The sequence below is a fragment of the Oncorhynchus masou genome, unplaced genomic scaffold (assembly GCF_036934945.1).
Source record: "Oncorhynchus masou masou isolate Uvic2021 unplaced genomic scaffold, UVic_Omas_1.1 unplaced_scaffold_2153, whole genome shotgun sequence".
In the NCBI taxonomy this organism is placed as follows: domain Eukaryota; kingdom Metazoa; phylum Chordata; class Actinopteri; order Salmoniformes; family Salmonidae; genus Oncorhynchus; species Oncorhynchus masou.
Window position 1 is genome coordinate 11,197 of NW_027008630.1, and position 18,065 is coordinate 29,261.

General features: G+C 39.2%; 1 long non-coding RNA gene across 1 annotated transcript; it reads right to left on the minus strand.

Moving 5' to 3' along the window:
- Nucleotides 1-990: 990 nt before the first annotated feature.
- On the minus strand, nucleotides 991-16,600 carry LOC135533005 (uncharacterized). The gene is made up of 3 exons (XR_010454428.1): nucleotides 16,226-16,600; nucleotides 4,100-4,231; nucleotides 991-1,633 (listed from the first exon to the last, which is right to left on the minus strand). It is a non-coding gene; the product is annotated as an uncharacterized LOC135533005 (long non-coding RNA).
- Between the last annotated feature and the right edge of the window lie 1,465 nt (nucleotides 16,601-18,065).

The window sequence follows — 18,065 nt, forward strand, 5'->3', positions numbered from 1 at the left end:
GTAGCCACAAAACAGCGAATGAAATGAGACCATTCAACAGCGTCGGGTCACAGAGGAATTAAACAGGCTTCTGAAACATGTCTAATGTATAAACAATAAACAATAAACTAATAAACATCAAACAGAGCCATATTAAACCTCTGACATTAGACGAGAACAGGTGTGACGTGAAGAACGTAAAGTTGATGCTTTTCTACACGTCTAAAAGCCAAATCTCTCTGGATAAAAGAAGTTGACATTAGTCAAGCAGAAACAGCATTTAAAGAGAAAAACAACGCAGTATGTTAGACGCGAGCTGAAAGGAAGGCGAGCAGTGAGTTATTCCGTTAACCAACTGACAAGGCAGCGGGGGGGTTGTAGCTGAGAAGAGCAGTGAGTTATTCCATTAACCAACTGAAAGGCGGGGGGGGGTTGTAGCTGAGAAGAGCAGTGAATTCCATTAACCAACCAGAAAGGCAGCGGGGGTTGTAGTGAGTTATTCCATTAACCAACTGAAAAGGGGGGTTGTAGCTGAGAAGAGCAGTGAGTTATTCCATTAACCAACTGAAAAGGGGGGGTTGTAGCTGAGAAGAGCAGTGAGTTATTCCATTAACCAACTGAAAGGGGGGGGGTGTAGCTGAGAAGAGCAGTGAGTTATTCCATTAACCAACTGAAAAGGCAGCAGGGGGGGGGGGGTTGTAGCTGAGAAGAGCAGCGAGTTATTCCATTAACCAACTGAAAAGGCAGCAGGGGGGTTGTAGCTGAGAATTAACCAACTGAAAAGCAGCGGGGGGTGAGTTATTCCATTAACCAACTGAAAAGGCAGCAGGGGGTTGTAGCTGAAAGAGCAGTGAGTTATTCCATTAACCAACCGACAAGGCAGCAGGGGGGGGTTGTAGCTGAAAGAGAGCAGTGAGTTATTCCATTAACCAACCGACAAGGCAGCAGGGGGTTGTAGCTGAAAAGAGCAGTGAGTTATTCCATTAACCAACTGAAAAGGCAGCAGGGGGGTTGTAGCTGAGCAGAAAGTGAGAAGGGTTGTTATTGACAAACTGCAGTAAAAACACCACAATCACCAAGCTTTCAAATAAATAACTTTGTATCTCGATATTTTAATATTATGTATTTATTATACAGGGCAAAGAAACCTGCCAGCTGTAAACATCCTATGAAAAAGGACTTCAATGCTTCAATAATTACCATAATGATCAAATATTAACTTAATAAATACTAATGTAGGTGGGGAGTGTTTTTTCGGCAGGAGACAACAACAAAATCACACACACCCTTCATAACATCACACACACCCTTCATAACATCACACACACCCTTCATAACATCACACACACCCTTCATAAAAACATCACACATCTCAAGGAGATTTAAAAACCAGAAGAGGGCAGAGCAGAGCAGACAGGCACACCACACCACACCACACAGCGCCCAGCTCAACCTGAAGGGAGCCCACATGGCTTCAGAGTAACAGGCTTGGCATTGGTGATCAGGTGTAGCAGATTGAACCCCGACATGGCTGCTTCTGATTGGCTGCTCCTGTCTGCTGATTGGAGGAGAGAGAGAGAAGACACGCCCGACTGACACACCCTGTCTAGGAGGGAGGGATGTAGGGAGGGATGGGGGGGCTATGCTACTCAGGCTGAGAGAGAGGGGCAGGGAGGAAGAGAGAGAGAGAGAGAGAAACAACAACACATAGGTCAAAGGTCACATTTCAATCACTGTACACTGTTAGACAGACAGACGGGTGTGATCCATCCACCGACCGACGTCCCGATTGGTTAACAGGGCTGATGCTGAAGGACGATTGGTTAACAGGGCTGATGCTGTAAGACGATTGGTTAACAGGGCTGATGCTGAAGGACGATTGGTTAATTAACAGGGCTGATGCTGTAAGACGATTGGTTAACAGGGCTGATGCTGTAGGATGATTGGTTAATTAACAGGGCTGATGCTTTAAGACGATTGGTTAACAGGGCTGATGCTGAAGGACGATTGGTTAACAGGGCTGATGCTGTAAGACGATTGGTTAACAGGGCTGATGCTGAAAGACGATTGGTTAACAGGGCTGATGCTGTAGGACGATTGGTTAATTAACAGGGCTGATGCTGAAAGACGATTGGTTAACAGGGCTGATGCTGAAAGACGATTGGTTAACAGGGCTGATGCTGAAGACGATTGGTTAACAGGGCTGATGCTGAAAGGACGATTGGTTAACAGGGCTGATGCTGTAAGACGATTGGTTAACAGGGCTGATGCTGAAAGACGATTGGTTAACAGGGCTGATGCTGAAAGACGATTGGTTAACAGGGCTGATGCTGAAAGACGATTGGTTAACAGGGCTGATGCTGTAAGACGATTGGTTAACAGGGCTGATGCTGAAGGACGATTGGTTAACAGGGCTGATGCTGAAAGGCGATTGGTTAACAGGGCTGATGCTGAAGGACGATTGGTTAACAGGGCTGATGCTGAAGGCGATTGGTTAACAGGGCTGATGCTGAAAGACGATTGGTTAACAGGGCTGATGCTGAAGGACAGATTGGTTAACAGGGCTGATGCTGAAAGACTATTGGTTAACAGGGCTGATGCTGAAAGTTATAGGGCGATTGGTTAACAGGGTCTGATGCTGAAGGAACGATTGGTTAACAGGGCTGATGCTGAATATAATGTGATGCATGGTTAACCTCTGGCTGATGCTGGTTATTGAGGACGATTGGTTAACAGGGCTGATGCTCAAACAGGGAAATTTTATTTATTTGACCTTAAACCAGGGCTGATGCTGTAAGACGATTGGTTAACAGACAGACACACAGAGCCTTGAAGGACAGATTTTGTACCTTGTCAGCGTTGAAGACATTGATCAGAATGAAATATTCCCCTCCATTTGAAGTTGACCCAGAGGTGAGGATGAGACAGTTATAGGCTACACTGAACCATTGATCAGAATGTCAGGGTCCATTATTACTACAGGAACATACATAAATGTCATTATTATTATTGGTAGATTGTTTACATTAAGTAATATAATGTGATGCATGTCTATAAACCTCTGGACACTGCCTGGTTATTGAGGACTGCAGTATGAGTCATAATACCCAGAAAACATAGAGGTCAAACAGGGAAATTTTATTTATTTGACCTTTATTTAACCAGGCAAGTCAGTTAAGAACAAATTCTTATTTTCAATGACGGCCTAGGAACAGTGGGTTAACTGCCTGTTCAGGGGCAGAACGACAGATTTTGTACCTTGTCAGCTCGGGCTACCCTGCCACCTTGAACTTGCCAACCTTTCGGTTACTAGTCCAATGCTCTAACCACTAGGCTACACTGCCCCTGCCCCTCCACTCTAACCACTAGGCTACACTGCCGCCCCTCCACTCTAACCACTAGGCTACACTGCCGCCCCTCCACTCTAACCACTAGGCTACACTGCCGCCCCTCCACTCTAACCACTAGGCTACACTGCCCCTGCCCCTCCACTCTAACCACTAGGCTACCTGCCGCCCCTCCACCTCTACACTCTAACCACTAGGCTACACCTGCCGCCCCTCCACTCTAACCACTAGGCTACCCTGCCACCTCTACACTCTAACCACTAGGCTACACCTGGCCGCCCCTCCACTCTAACCACTAGGCTACACCTGCCCTGCCCCTCTACACTCTAACCACTAGGCTACCCTGCCACCTCTCCACTCTAACCACTAGGCTACCCTGCCGCCCCTCCACTCTAACCACTAGGCTACCTGCCGCCCAATTGATTGGTTCTAATTGTTTTCCCACTATTCAATCCCCCCCCCATCTGGGATTTTAGAAACCCTTAAAATCAGGGCTGTGTGTCTCCTGGAGCCTCACCCTGACGTGGTGTATTGATTACCATGGAAATCTCTCTCGGGACAATTACATTTTTCAAAACAATTGGAATCTTTTTCCCTTTTTTGACCGCTAGGTTTTCTGGGTATTATGACGGCTCCATTGTGGGGCTCTATTTGCGCTGGCTGTAGCACCGGGGGGGGGACTGGGGTGTGATGAGACTGACATCATCTGATTCTACTCCCACCCAGTCCCTCTAACCGGGGGTTATAACATGGTCAAGCAGTGGTCACTCTACCTAGACGAGTGGCTAGCAGCAGGGCCTTCTGGGGGGGGATCCTGGTCTGTCTCAGGGACAACTGTAGAGCCACACGCCTTAGCAGGACAGCCATGGCAGGGCAGGCACACGATCAGAGAAAGACAGACCAAGCTACAAGGAGAGAGAGAGAGCTGAGTAGGAGCGTGGTGTGATGTTGGACAGCGCCACACATTTCAGGACCCCACCGGTTACTAAGCAGGCTGTCGTGGCGATACAGAGAGATAGTGTGTGTGAGGGTACAGTGAGTTAGTGTGTGTGTGTGTGAGGGTACAGTGAGTTAGTGTGTGTGTGTGTGAGGGTACAGTGAGTTAGTGTGTGTGTGTGTGAGGGTACAGAGAGTTAGTTGTGTGTGTGTGAGGGTACAGAGAGTTAGTAGTGTGTGTGTGAGGTTACAGTGAGTTGTGTGTGTGTGGTACAGTGAGTTAGTGTGTGTGTGTGTGTGTGTGGTGTGTGTGTGAGGGTACAGTGAGTTAGTGTGTGTGTGTGTGTGGGTACAGTGAGATGTGTGTGTGGGTACAGTGAGTTAGTGTGTGTGTGTGTGTGGGTACAGTGAGTTAGTGTGTGTGTGGGTACAGTGAGTTAGTGTGTGTGTGTGAGGGTACAGTGAGTTAGTGTGTGTGTGTGAGGGTACAGTGAGTTAGTGTGTGTGTGGGTACAGTGAGTTAGTGTGTGTGTACAGTGAGTTAGTGTGTGTGTGGGTACAGTGAGTTAGTGTGTGTGTGTGGGTACAGTGAGTTAGTGTGTGTGTGTGGGTACAGTGAGTTAGTGTGTGTGTGTGTGGGTACAGTGAGTTAGTGTGTGAGGGAACAGTGAGTTAGTGTGTGTGTGTGAGGGTACAGTGAGTTAGTGTGTGTGTGTGGGTACAGTGAGTTAGTGTGTGTGTGTGGGTACAGTGAGTTAGTGTGTGTGGGTACAGTGAGTTAGTGTGTGTGTGTGAGGGTACAGTGAGTTAGTGTGTGTGTGTGTAGTGTGGTACAGTGAGATAGTGTGTGTGTGTGGGGTACAGTGAGTTAGTGTGTGTGGGTACAGTGAGTTAGTGTGTGTGTGTGTGTGTGTGTGTGGGTACAGTGAGTTAGTGTGTGTGTGTGTGTGTACAGTGAGTTAGTGTGTGTGGGTACAGTGAGTTAGTATGTGTGTGTGAGGGTACAGTGAGTTAGTGTGTGTGTGTAGTGTGTGTGTGAGGGTACAGTGAGTTAGTGTGTGTGTGAGGGTACAGTGAGTGTGTGTGTGGTGGGAGGGACATCTAGTGGTGAATCTGGGGATGTGAGTTAGTGTGTGCAGGGTTACCTGAGTTAGTGTGTGTGTGTGTGGGTACAGTGTGTTGTGTGTGTGTGTGAGGGTGAGATGGTGTGTGTGTGTGTGGGTACAGAGTGTTAGTGTGTGTGTGTGTGTGTGTGTGTGTGTGGTGTGTGTGTGTGTGAGGTGTACAGTGAGTTAGTGTGTGTGTGTGTGTGGTGTGGTGAGATAGTGTGTGTGGGTACAGTGAGTTAGTGTGTGTGTGTGTGTGTGGGTACAGTGTGTTAGTGTGTGTGGGTGTGTGAGTGTAGTGTGTGTGTGTGTAGGTGTACAGAGAGATATGCATAGTGGTTAGAACAAACAAAGAGTTACATGTTGAGGTAAAGTGAGTTGTGTGTGTTATTTTCAGTGAGTTACTGTGCTGAATACAGTGAGTTAGCCATGACTAAAAAAGTGTGCTTGCTGGTTCACTTTGAATTAGTTGTTGTTCGGATACAGATAACATTCCAGGGATGAAGTGTCTGGGTACAGTGATTAGTGTGTGTGTGTGGCAGAAGCAGAGAAGGTGTGTGTGACAACCTTCCAAAAGTTCACAGCATGATGTGTGAGGTCCAACCAGTGAAACTGTGTGGATCAAAACCTGAGGGATACATTGATTTGATGTATTATGTTCAAAATAAAAATGAGTTACATTTAAAGTGTGTGTGATTTTAAAACACATGAGTTCTGATTTAGGTGAAGAAATGTGTGTGTGTGTGAGGGTACAGTGAGTTAGTGTCCCAGGACTGTGTGTGTGAGGGTACAATCAAAGTTGATGATTTTAGTGAGTTAGTGTGTGTGTGTGGACCCCAAGTGTGTGCACGTGGTGTGTGTGTGAGGGTACCCTGAGTGAGTTAGTGACCATTTGTGTGAGGGACCAGTGAGTTACCAGTTCAAAGTGTGTGTGTACGTTGCTGCAGATAAAACTGTGTGTGCTGGGCCACAAAGTTAGTGTGTGACGAGGGTACAGTGAGTTAGTGTGTGTGTGCTGGCTTCAGTGAGTTAGTGTAGAACTACTGTGTGGGGTACAGTGAGTTAGTGTGTGTGTGTGGAGGGTACAGTGAGTTAGTGTGTCTGTGAAAGACACAGAAACAGTGAAAGTTAGTGTGTTGTGTGATGAAACTGTACAGTGAGTTAGTGTGTGTCTCCTGGAACAACAGTGAAGACAAGTGTACTGGTACTGTGTGAGACAGTGAGTTAGTGTGTGTGTAGAGGGTGAGTGAGTTAGTATGTGTCTGTGTGTAGACTGTGTAGTGTGTGTGTAGTCTACAGTAGACTGTGTAGGGTACAGTGAGTTACTATTAGACTGTGTGTGTGAGGGTACAGTGAGTGTGTGTGTGTGGACTGAGGGACATCTACTGGTTCTAATCTGGAGATGATAGATTACTTAGTCTACTATTAGACTGATAGAATACTGTAGTCTACTATTAGACTGATAGAATACTCTAGTCTACTATTAGACTGATAGAATACTGTAGTCTACTATTAGACTGATGAATACTGTAGTCTACTATTAGACTGATAGAATACTGTGTCTACTATTCTACTATTAGACTGATAGAATACTGTGTCTACTATTAGACTGATAGAATACTGTAGTCTACTATTCTACTATTAGACTGATAGAATACTGTAGTCTACTATTAGACTGATAGAATACTGTAGTCTACTATTGACTGATAGAATACTGTAGTCTACTATTCTACTATTAGACTGATAGAATACTGTAGTCTACTGTTCTACTATTAGACTGATAGAATACTGTAGTCTACTATTAGACTGGTGAATGCTGTAGTCTACTATTCTGATGTGTAGACTGATAGAATACTGCATAGTCTATATTAGAACAAAAAGCAGCCTTGACATGTTCACTAAGACTGATAGAATACTGTAGTCTACTATTTTGATAGAATACTTGCTGAATACTTCAGTATATTAGCCATGACTAAAAATACTGGGCTTGCTGGTTCTACTTTAGACTGATAGTTGTAGTCTACTATTAGACTGATAGAATATTAGTCCATTAGACTGATAGAATACTGTAGTCTACTATTAGACTGATAGAATACTGTAACATCTACTATTAGACTGATAGAATACTGTAGTCTACTATTCTACTATTAGACTGATAGAATACTGAGTCTACAACCTTCCAAATACTGTTCTACATTAGCATGATGTACTGTAGTCCAACCAAAAGACTGATAGAATACTGTCTACTATTAAACTGATAGAATACTACATTTATTTGATGTATTATTAGTCTAAATAAAATAAAAAATTACATTTAAACTGATAGTCCTTAAATTCATTTTTAAAACTGTATTTGCTATTAGACTGATAAATACTGTAGTCTGATTTAGACTGATAGAATACTGTAGTCCACTATTAGACTGATAGAATACTGTCCTACTATTAGACTGATAGAATACTGTAGTCTACTATTCTAGGACTATTAGACTGATAGAATACTGTAGTCCTCTATTAGACTGATAGAATACTGTAGTCTACTATTAGACTGATAGAATACTGTAGTCTACTATTAGACACAGCTGTATTCAAATAATCAATTAGAATACTGTAGTCTTGATGATTTTAGTCTATTAGACTGATTACTGACTGATCAGAATACTGTAGTCTACTATTAGACTGAGACTGATAGAATACTGTAGTCTACTATTCTACTACTGATAGAATACTGTAGTTATTCTACTATTAGACTGATAGAATACTGTAGTCACTATTAGACTGATAGAATACTGTAGTCTACTATTCCACTATTAGACTGATAGAATACTGTAGTCTACTATTAGACTGATAGAATACTGTAGTCTACTATTACTATTAGACTGATAGAATACTGTAGTCTACTATTCTACTATTAGACTGATAGAATACTGTAGTCTACTATTACTATTAGACTGATAGAATACTGTAGTCTACTATTCCTATTAGACTGATAGAATACTGTAGTCTACTATTCTACTATTAGACTGATAGAATACTGTAGTCTACTATTCTATATTAGACTGTTAGAAGACTCGTAGTCTACTATTAGACTGATAGAATACTGGAGTCTACTATTCCACTATTAGACTGATAGAATACTGTAGTCTACTATTGGACTGATAAAATACTTAGTCTACTATTCACTATTAGACTTCTGGAACTACTATTAGACTGAGAATACTGTAGTCCTTACTATAGACTGATAGAATACTGTAGTCTACTATTCTACTATTAGACTGATAGAATACTGTAGTCTACTACTATTAGACTGATAGAATACTGTAGTCTACTATTCACTATTAGACTGATAGAATACTGTAGTCTCTATTCTACTATTAGACTGATAGAATACTGTCTACAGTACTGACTGGTCTACTATTAGACTGATAGAATACTGTAGTCTACTATTAGACTGATAGAATACTGTAGTCTACTATTAGACTGATAGAATACTGTAGTCTACTATTAGACTGATAGAATACTGTAGTCTACTATTAGACTGATAGAATACTGTAGTCTACTATTAGACTGATAGAATACTGTAGTCTACTATTAGACTGATAGAATACTGTAGTCTACTATTAGACTGATAGAATACTGTAGTCTACTATTAGACTGATAGAATACTGTAGTCTACTATTCCACTATTAGACTGATAGAATACTGTAGTCTACTATTAGACTGATAGAATACTGTAGTCTACTATTAGACTGATAGAATACTGTAGTCCACTATTAGACTGATAGAATACTGTAGTCTACACTATTAGACTGATAGAATACTGTAGTCTACTATTAGACTGATAGAATACTGTAGTCTACTATTAGACTGATAGAATACTGTAGTCTACTATTAGACTGATAGAATACTGTAGTCTACTATTAGACTGATAGAATACTGTAGTCTACTATTAGACTGATAGAATACTGTAGTCTACTATTAGACTGATAGAATACTGTAGTCTACTATTAGACTGATAGAATACTGTAGTCTACTATTAGACTGATAGAATACTGTAGTCTACTACTATTAGACTGATAGAATACTGTAGTCTACTATTAGACTGATAGAATACTGTAGTCTACTATTAGACTGATAGAATACTGTAGTCTACTATTCCACTATTAGACTGATAGAATACTGTAGTCTACTATTCTACTATTAGACTGATAGAATACTGTAGTCTACTATTAGACTGATAGAATACTGTAGTCTACTATTAGACTGATAGAATACTGTAGTCTACTATTCTACTATTAGACTGATAGAATACTGTAGTCTACTATTAGACTGATAGAATACTGTAGTCCACTATTAGACTGATAGAATACTGTAGTCTACTATTAGACTGATAGAATACTGTAGTCTACTATTAGACTGATAGAATACTGTAGTCCACTATTAGACTGATAGAATACTGTAGTCTACTATTCTACTATTAGACTGATAGAATACTGTAGTCTACTATTAGACTGATAGAATACTGTAGTCTACTATTAGACTGATAGAATACTGTAGTCTACTATTAGACTGATAGAATACTGTAGTCTACTATTAGACTGATAGAATACTGTAGTCTACTATTAGACTGATAGAATACTGTAGTCTACTATTAGACTGATAGAATACTGTAGTCTACTATTAGACTGATAGAATACTGTAGTCTACTATTAGACTGATAGAATACTGTAGTCTACTATTAGACTGATAGAATACTGTAGTCTACTATTAGACTGATAGAATACTGTAGTCTACTATTAGACTGATAGAATACTGTAGTCTACTATTCTACTATTAGACTGATAGAATACTGTAGTCTACTATTCTACTATTAGACTGATAGAATACTGTAGTCTACTATTAGACTGATAGAATACTGTAGTCTACTATTAGACTGATAGAATACTGTAGTCTACTATTAGACTGATAGAATACTGTAGTCTACTATTAGACTGATAGAATACTGTAGTCTACTATTAGACTGATAGAATACTGTAGTCTACTATTAGACTGATAGAATACTGTAGTCTACTATTAGACTGATAGAATACTCTAGTCTACTATTAGACTGATAGAATACTGTAGTCTACTATTAGACTGATAGAATACTGTAGTCTACTATTAGACTGATAGAATACTGTAGTCTACTATTGTACTATTAGACTGATAGAATACTGTAGTCTACTATTAGACTGATAGAATACTGTAGTCTACTATTAGACTGATAGAATACTGTAGTCTACTATTAGACTGATAGAAGACTGATAGAATACTGTAGTCTACATACTATTAGACTGATAGAATACTGTAGTCTACTATTCCACTATTAGACTGATAGAATACTGTAGTCTACTATTAGACTGATAGAATACTGTAGTCTACTATTCTACTATTAGACTGATAGAATACTGTAGTCTACTATTAGACTGATAGAATACTGTAGTCTACTATTAGACTGATAGAATACTGTAGTCTACTATTCTACTATTAGACTGATAGAATACTGTAGTCTACTATTAGACTGATAGAATACTGTAGTCTACTATTCTGATAGAATACTATCTACTATTAGACTGATAGAATACTGTAGTCTACTATTAGACTGATAGAATACTGTAGTCTACTATTCTACTATTAGACTGATAGAATACTGTAGTCTACTATTACTGTAGTCTACTATTAGACTGATAGAATACTGTAGTCTACTATTCTGATAGAATACTGTAGTCTACTATTAGACTGATAGAATACTGTAGTCTACTATTAGACTGATAGAATACTGTAGTCTACTATTAGACTGATAGAATACTGTAGTCTACTATTAGACTGATAGAATACTGTAGTCTACTATTAGACTGATAGAATACTGTAGTCTACTATTAGACTGATAGAATACTGTAGTCTACTATTAGACTGATAGAATACTGTAGTCTGTAGTCTACTATTAGACTGATAGAATACTGTAGTCTACTATTAGACTGATAGAATACTGTAGTCTACTATTAGACTGATAGAATACTGTAGTCTACTATTACTATTAGACTGATAGAATACTGTAGTCTACTATTAGACTGATAGAATACTGTAGTCTACTATTAGACTGATAGAATACTGTAGTCTACTATTAGACTGATAGAATACTGTAGTCTACTATTAGACTGATAGAATACTGTAGTCTATTAGACTGATAGAATACTGTAGTCTACTATTAGACTGATAGAATACTGTAGTCTACTATTAGACTGATAGAATACTGTAGTCTACTATTAGACTGATAGAATACTGTAGTCTACTATTCTACTATTAGACTGATAGAATACTGTAGTCTACTATTAGACTGATAGAATACTGTAGTCTACTATTAGACTGATAGAATACTGTAGTCTACTATTCTACTATTAGACTGATAGAATACTGTAGTCTACTATTAGACTGATAGAATACTGTAGTCTACTATTAGACTGATAGAATACTGTAGTCTACTATTAGACTGATAGAATACTGTAGTCTACTATTAGACTAGAATACTGTAGACTATTAGACTGATAGAATACTGTAGTCTACTTAGACTGATTAGACTGATAGAATACTGTAGTCTACTATTAGACTGATAGAATACTGATAGAATACTGTAGTCCACTATTAGACTGATAGAATACTGTAGTCTACTATTAGACTGATAGAATACTGTAGTCTACTATTAGACTGATAGAATACTGTAGTCTACTATTCCACTATTAGACTGATAGAATACTGTAGTCTACTATTAGACTGATAGAATACTGTAGTCTACTATTAGACTGATAGAATACTGTAGTCTACTATTAGACTGATAGAATACTGTAGTCTACTATTAGACTGATAGAATACTGTAGTCTACTATTAGACTGATAGAATACTGTAGTCTACTATTAGACTGATAGAATACTGTAGTCTACTATTCTACTATTAGACTGATAGAATACTGTAGTCTACTATTAGACTGATAGAATACTGTAGTCCACTATTAGACTGATAGAATACTGTAGTCTACTATTAGACTGATAGAATACTGTAGTCTACTATTAGACTGATAGAATACTGTAGTCTACTATTAGACTGATAGAATACTGTAGTCTACTATTAGACTGATAGAATACTGTAGTCTACTATTAGACTGATAGAATACTGTAGTCTACTATTAGACTGATAGAATACTGTAGTCTACTATTAGACTGATAGAATACTGTAGTCTACTATTAGACTGATAGAATACTGTAGTCTACTATTAGACTGATAGAATACTGTAGTCTACTATTAGACTGATAGAATACTGTAGTCTACTATTAGACTGATAGAATACTGTAGTCTACTATTAGACTGATAGAATACTGTAGTCTACTATTAGACTGATAGAATACTGTAGTCTACTATTAGACTGATAGAATACTGTAGTCTACTATAGTCTATTCTACTATTAGACTGATAGAATACTGTAGTCTACTATTAGACTGATAGAATACTGTAGTCTAACTATTCCACTATTAGACTGATAGAATACTACTATTAGACTGATAGTCTACTATTAGACTGATAGAATACTGTAGTCTACTATTAGACTGATAGAATACTGTAGTCTACTATTAGACTGATAGAATACTGTAGTCTACTATTCTACTATTAGACTGATAGAATACTGTAGTCTACTATTAGACTGATAGAATACTGTAGTCTACTATTCTACTATTAGACTGATAGAATACTGTAGTCTACTATTAGACTGATAGAATACTGTAGTCTACTATTCTGTAGTCTACTATTAGACTGATAGAATACTGTAGTCTACTATTAGACTGATAGAATACTGTAGTCTACTTTCTAGACTGATAGAATACTGTAGTCTACTATTCTACTATTAGACTGATAGAATACTGATAGAATACTATAGTCCACTATTAGACTGATAGAATACTGTAGTCTACTATTCTACTATTAGACTGATAGAATACTGTAGTCTATTAGACTATAGAATACCAAGTCTATGACTGATAGAATACAATAACTGTTACTGAAGACTGGCCTACTATTCTACTATTAGACACAATGAACCCTCTTAATTAATTAAGGACTCTACTATTCCACTATTAGACTGATAGAATACTGTAGTCTACTATTAGACTGATAGAATACTGTAGTCTACTATTAGACTGATAGAATACTGTAGTCTACTATTCGACTGATAAAATACTGTAGTCTACTATTCTACAATAAACCCTTAGAAGGACAATGAACAATAAACCCTGCTTAAGAAGGACTGGGCCATCCTATCCAAACCCTCTTAATTAAGAAGGACTGGGCTATCCAAGCTAACGATCCAAACCCTCTTAAGAAGGACTGGGCTATCCAAGCTAACGATCCAAACCCTCTTAAGAAGGACTGGGCTATCCAAGCTTACGATCCAAACCCTCTTAAGAAGGACTGGGCTGTCCAAGCCCTCTAATGGGTAGGATGTGCTGCCAAATAATGACAGAGACGACAGACCACAGCCAAAGCCAGCAGCAACCTTGTGTTAGTGGTGAATGATGCTGCACATTTTGCTAGTTGATTAGTGTTGATTTTATGATGTTTTAATGGCTTTGTTACTACTACTATGTTAATGTAAATGAGTGACATTGCAGACCGGTTAGAACTGGGCTGCGTAACCTGGGTAACTGGGCAGGTAGGTAACTGTGTATTCCATTCATGGAATCCAACTGCTTAAGTACCTATATTTATTTTACCAGGTAAGTTGACTGAGAACACGTTCTCATTTACAGCAACGACCTGGGGAATCGTTACAGGGGAGAGGAAGGGGATGAATGAACCAATTGTAAACTGGGGATGATTAGGTGACCATGATGGTATGAAGGTCAGATTGGGAATTTAGTCAGGACACCGGGGTTAACACCCCTACTCTTACGATAAGTGCTACGGGATCTTTAGTGACCATAGAGAGTCAGGACATTCGTTTTAACTTCCTATCCGAAAGACAGCACCTTTTAAAAGGGCAGTGTCCCCAACCACCGCCCTGGGGGCATTGGGATATTTTTTAGATCAGAGGAAAGAGTGCCTCTTACTGGCCCTCCAACACCACTTCCAGCAGCATCTTGTCTCCCAACCAGAAGATACTATCGTCAGTCTCTGGTTGGGGGATTTTTTTACGAGCCCCGACGCTCGTTCTGAACTCAGTCTAAGACACTGCATCTTATTGCAAGAGGCATTACTACAGTCCCTGGTTCGAATCCAGGCCGCATCACATCCGGCCGTGATTGGGAGTCCCCATAGGGCAGCGCACAATTGGCCCAGCGTCGTGCGGGTTTGGCCGGGGTATGTAGTCATTGGAAATAATAATTTATTCTTAACTGATTTGCCTAGTTAATACATAAAGGTTCAATAAAACTTGCGGTACAGTTTTGTAAACTGAGAGAAATAATTTTCAAAAAAACAATGGTTAAATTACAACACACTTTTCTAGGGTTACGGTCAGTGTTCCCACACGGCCATATATATATATATATCCATGTTACTGCGCTTGTTTCGGGAAGACAGAGGTGGCCACCTGGGATAACTAGCATGCTTTAAACACCTGTGCGTAAGCTAACTGAGGAGGAAGTGCAGTCATCTGGAGACAGCATATGGATCTGGGGCTAAACTGCCACAGTAAGTAGATTTTTCGCTGTTATGAAAGATAAGGGGTATATCAGCACGCGATTGGAAAAACGTTTCACAAGCAATATTTACTGACGTTTCTAAATGTTAAAACACAGCGTGGACATGGTCGTTCCCACGCAGCTAACAGTGGGCGAAGCTAACCTCTGAAAACCCTACGGATACGAAGGTTTTCCAGACCTAGTAACTGTGTAGGTCGATAAGGTCGATCCTTATAACATCTCCTGGATGGTCTGACCATAGAATTATTCTCATTCAATAATTTCTGTGAATATTTATTATGGGTTTGACTGGCATCCAACTCAAGGTGAACCACCACTTCTTATGCATGAAGAATGAACTCTCAGCCAGTCAACAATAAGAATATAATACAGTAGGCGTGTGTTCTACATTATGCTCTAAATACTCATGCCGTGGTGTATTACCAACTATGCTTATAACGGAGGCTTTAGTGAATGAACTGACATTAAACCTGGTTCGAGCTATTTCTATTAGCGTGTTGCCTTCATAAGCAAAGGCTGACAAGTGCGCCACATTAAAAATGCCATAGACTACAGTCAGTATAGACTACAGTCAGTATAGACGACAGTCAGTATAGACTACAGTCAGTATAGACTACAGTCAGTATAGACTACAGTCAGTATAGACTACAGTCAGTATAGACTACAGTCAAGGGGTCAGCTCTTCTGTAACGTTTGGTCTATTAACTTACTGTAACATAACTAGCTATGTTTCTAATATATCCGATTACACTGACGCTGCATACAACACTTGTTGACCTTTTTAATATAATGTATTCACCAAGAACTGTTGTCACGTTCAAGCGTCAATGTCTTTACAGCAAAGGCAACACTTTAGCCTACAAGTGCATGACTGTGTATTAGAACTGAATAGGCTATTTCAGCAACTGGTGTCCCACTCAAAACGAGTCCGTATTGTTAGCTCGGCTATCAAATGACAAGGACATTGTTTGTTATGGACAGTGGGACGGTCAACAAGCGCCACCGAGCAGAAAACTCTGGAAACAAAATGACATTTAAAAACAACACGACAATCTTTACACAGACTCGAATATGTATCATGCTATTGCAACAGTTAGTAAATAAACTACGAATCGAAATGTCGTTCACATACCTGTAAAAAGTAGCAGGGACAACAAAGTAACGCAGATCGTCAACCCACTGGCAGACGGGCGGTCCGTCCCGTGTCCGTGCATTAGCTGTGAACACAACTCAGTGAGACGAGAGAAACGGAGAACACACCGCTGGCCTGTCTGAGGGGCTGTCACTATATGGCCAAGCTGCAAAACCCGGAAGTTCTACAATTTTATCTTCTTTAAAAATCGGATTTCCAAACCGACGCTAACATTAACCATACTCCTAAACGTGTGCCTGACCTACGCTTAAATGAAGAGCAAAAAGCGAATTGACGTCTTCATACATTTTTCACGATTTATGCCAATTTCGACTTTGCAGCTTGGCATTATAGTGGGACATGTCTACTGTGGACTTCTTAGTTAGGTAATGACTGGTGCATTGTGGGATAGATTCCAGCGCCACAGGCACATATCTCCAAATATGAACAAGAGCAAAATCAGATTACGCGAAGTTAAGTCCATACAATAGGATCAAGCCAAACTAGCAGTCTATTTAAAGCCAAACTAGCAGTCTATTTAAATGAGTTATCTTACTATTGGCTCTCGTGCCTGGAAACATGGACTATTACAATGGATTGTTACGACAGCAGATTGGAAAGCGAGTCCAATGAGATAAATAGACTGGAATATAATAGAAGAGCACGGTTAGAATAGTGAGTTAGAATAGAATAGCATTGTTAGAATAGTGAGTTAGAATAGCAGTGTTAGAATAGTGAGTTAGAATTGTGAGTTAGAATAGAATAGCACTGTTAGAATAGTGAGTTAGAATAGAATAGCACTGTTAGAATAGAATAGCACTGTTAGAATAGTGAGTTAGAATAGCATAGCACTGTTAGAATAGTGAGTTAGAATAGAATAGCACTGTTAGAATAGAATAGCACTGTTAGAATAGTGAGTTAGAATAGAATAGCACTGTTAGAATAGAATAGCACTGTTAGAATAGTGAGTTAGAATAGCATAGCACTGTTAGAATAGTGAGAGAGAATAGCATAGCACGGTTAGAATAGTGAGTTAGAATAGCAAAGCACTGTTAGAATAGTGAGTTAGAATAGCACTGTTAGAATAGAATAGCACAGTTAGAATAGTGAGTTAGAATAGCATAGCACTGTTAGAATAGTGAGGAGAATAGCATAGCACTGTTAGAATATAATAACAGTGTTAGAATAGTGAGTTAGAATAGAATAGCAGTGTTAGAATAGTGAGTTAAAATAGAATAGCAGTGTTAGAATAGAATAGCAGTGTTAGAATAGTGAGTTAGAATAGCAGTGTTAGAATAGTGAGTTAGAATAGAATAGCAGTGTTAGAATAGTGAGTTAGAATAGCATAGCACTGTTAGTATAGCAGTGTTAGAATAGTGAGTTAGAATAGCATAGCACTGTTAGAATAGCACTGTTAGAGTAGTGAGTTAGAATAGCAGAGCACTGTAAGAGTAGTGAGTTAGAATAGCATAGCACTGTTAGAATAGTGAGTTAGAATAGCATAGCACTGTTAGAATAGTGAGAGAATAGCATAGCACTGTTAGAATAGAATAACAGTGTTAGAATAGTGAGTTAGAATAGAATAGCAGTGCTAGAATAGAATAGCAGTGTTAGAATAGTGAGTTAGAATAGAATAGCAGTGTTAGAATAGTTAGTTAGAATAGCAGTGTTAGAATAGTTAGTTAGAATAGCAGTGTTAGAATATAATAAGTGTTAGAATAGTGAGTTAGAATAGCATAGCACTGTTAGAATAGTGAGTTAGAATAGCAGAGCACTGTTAGAATAGTGAGTTAGAATAGCAGAGCACTGTTAGAATAGTGAGTTAGAATAGAATAGCACT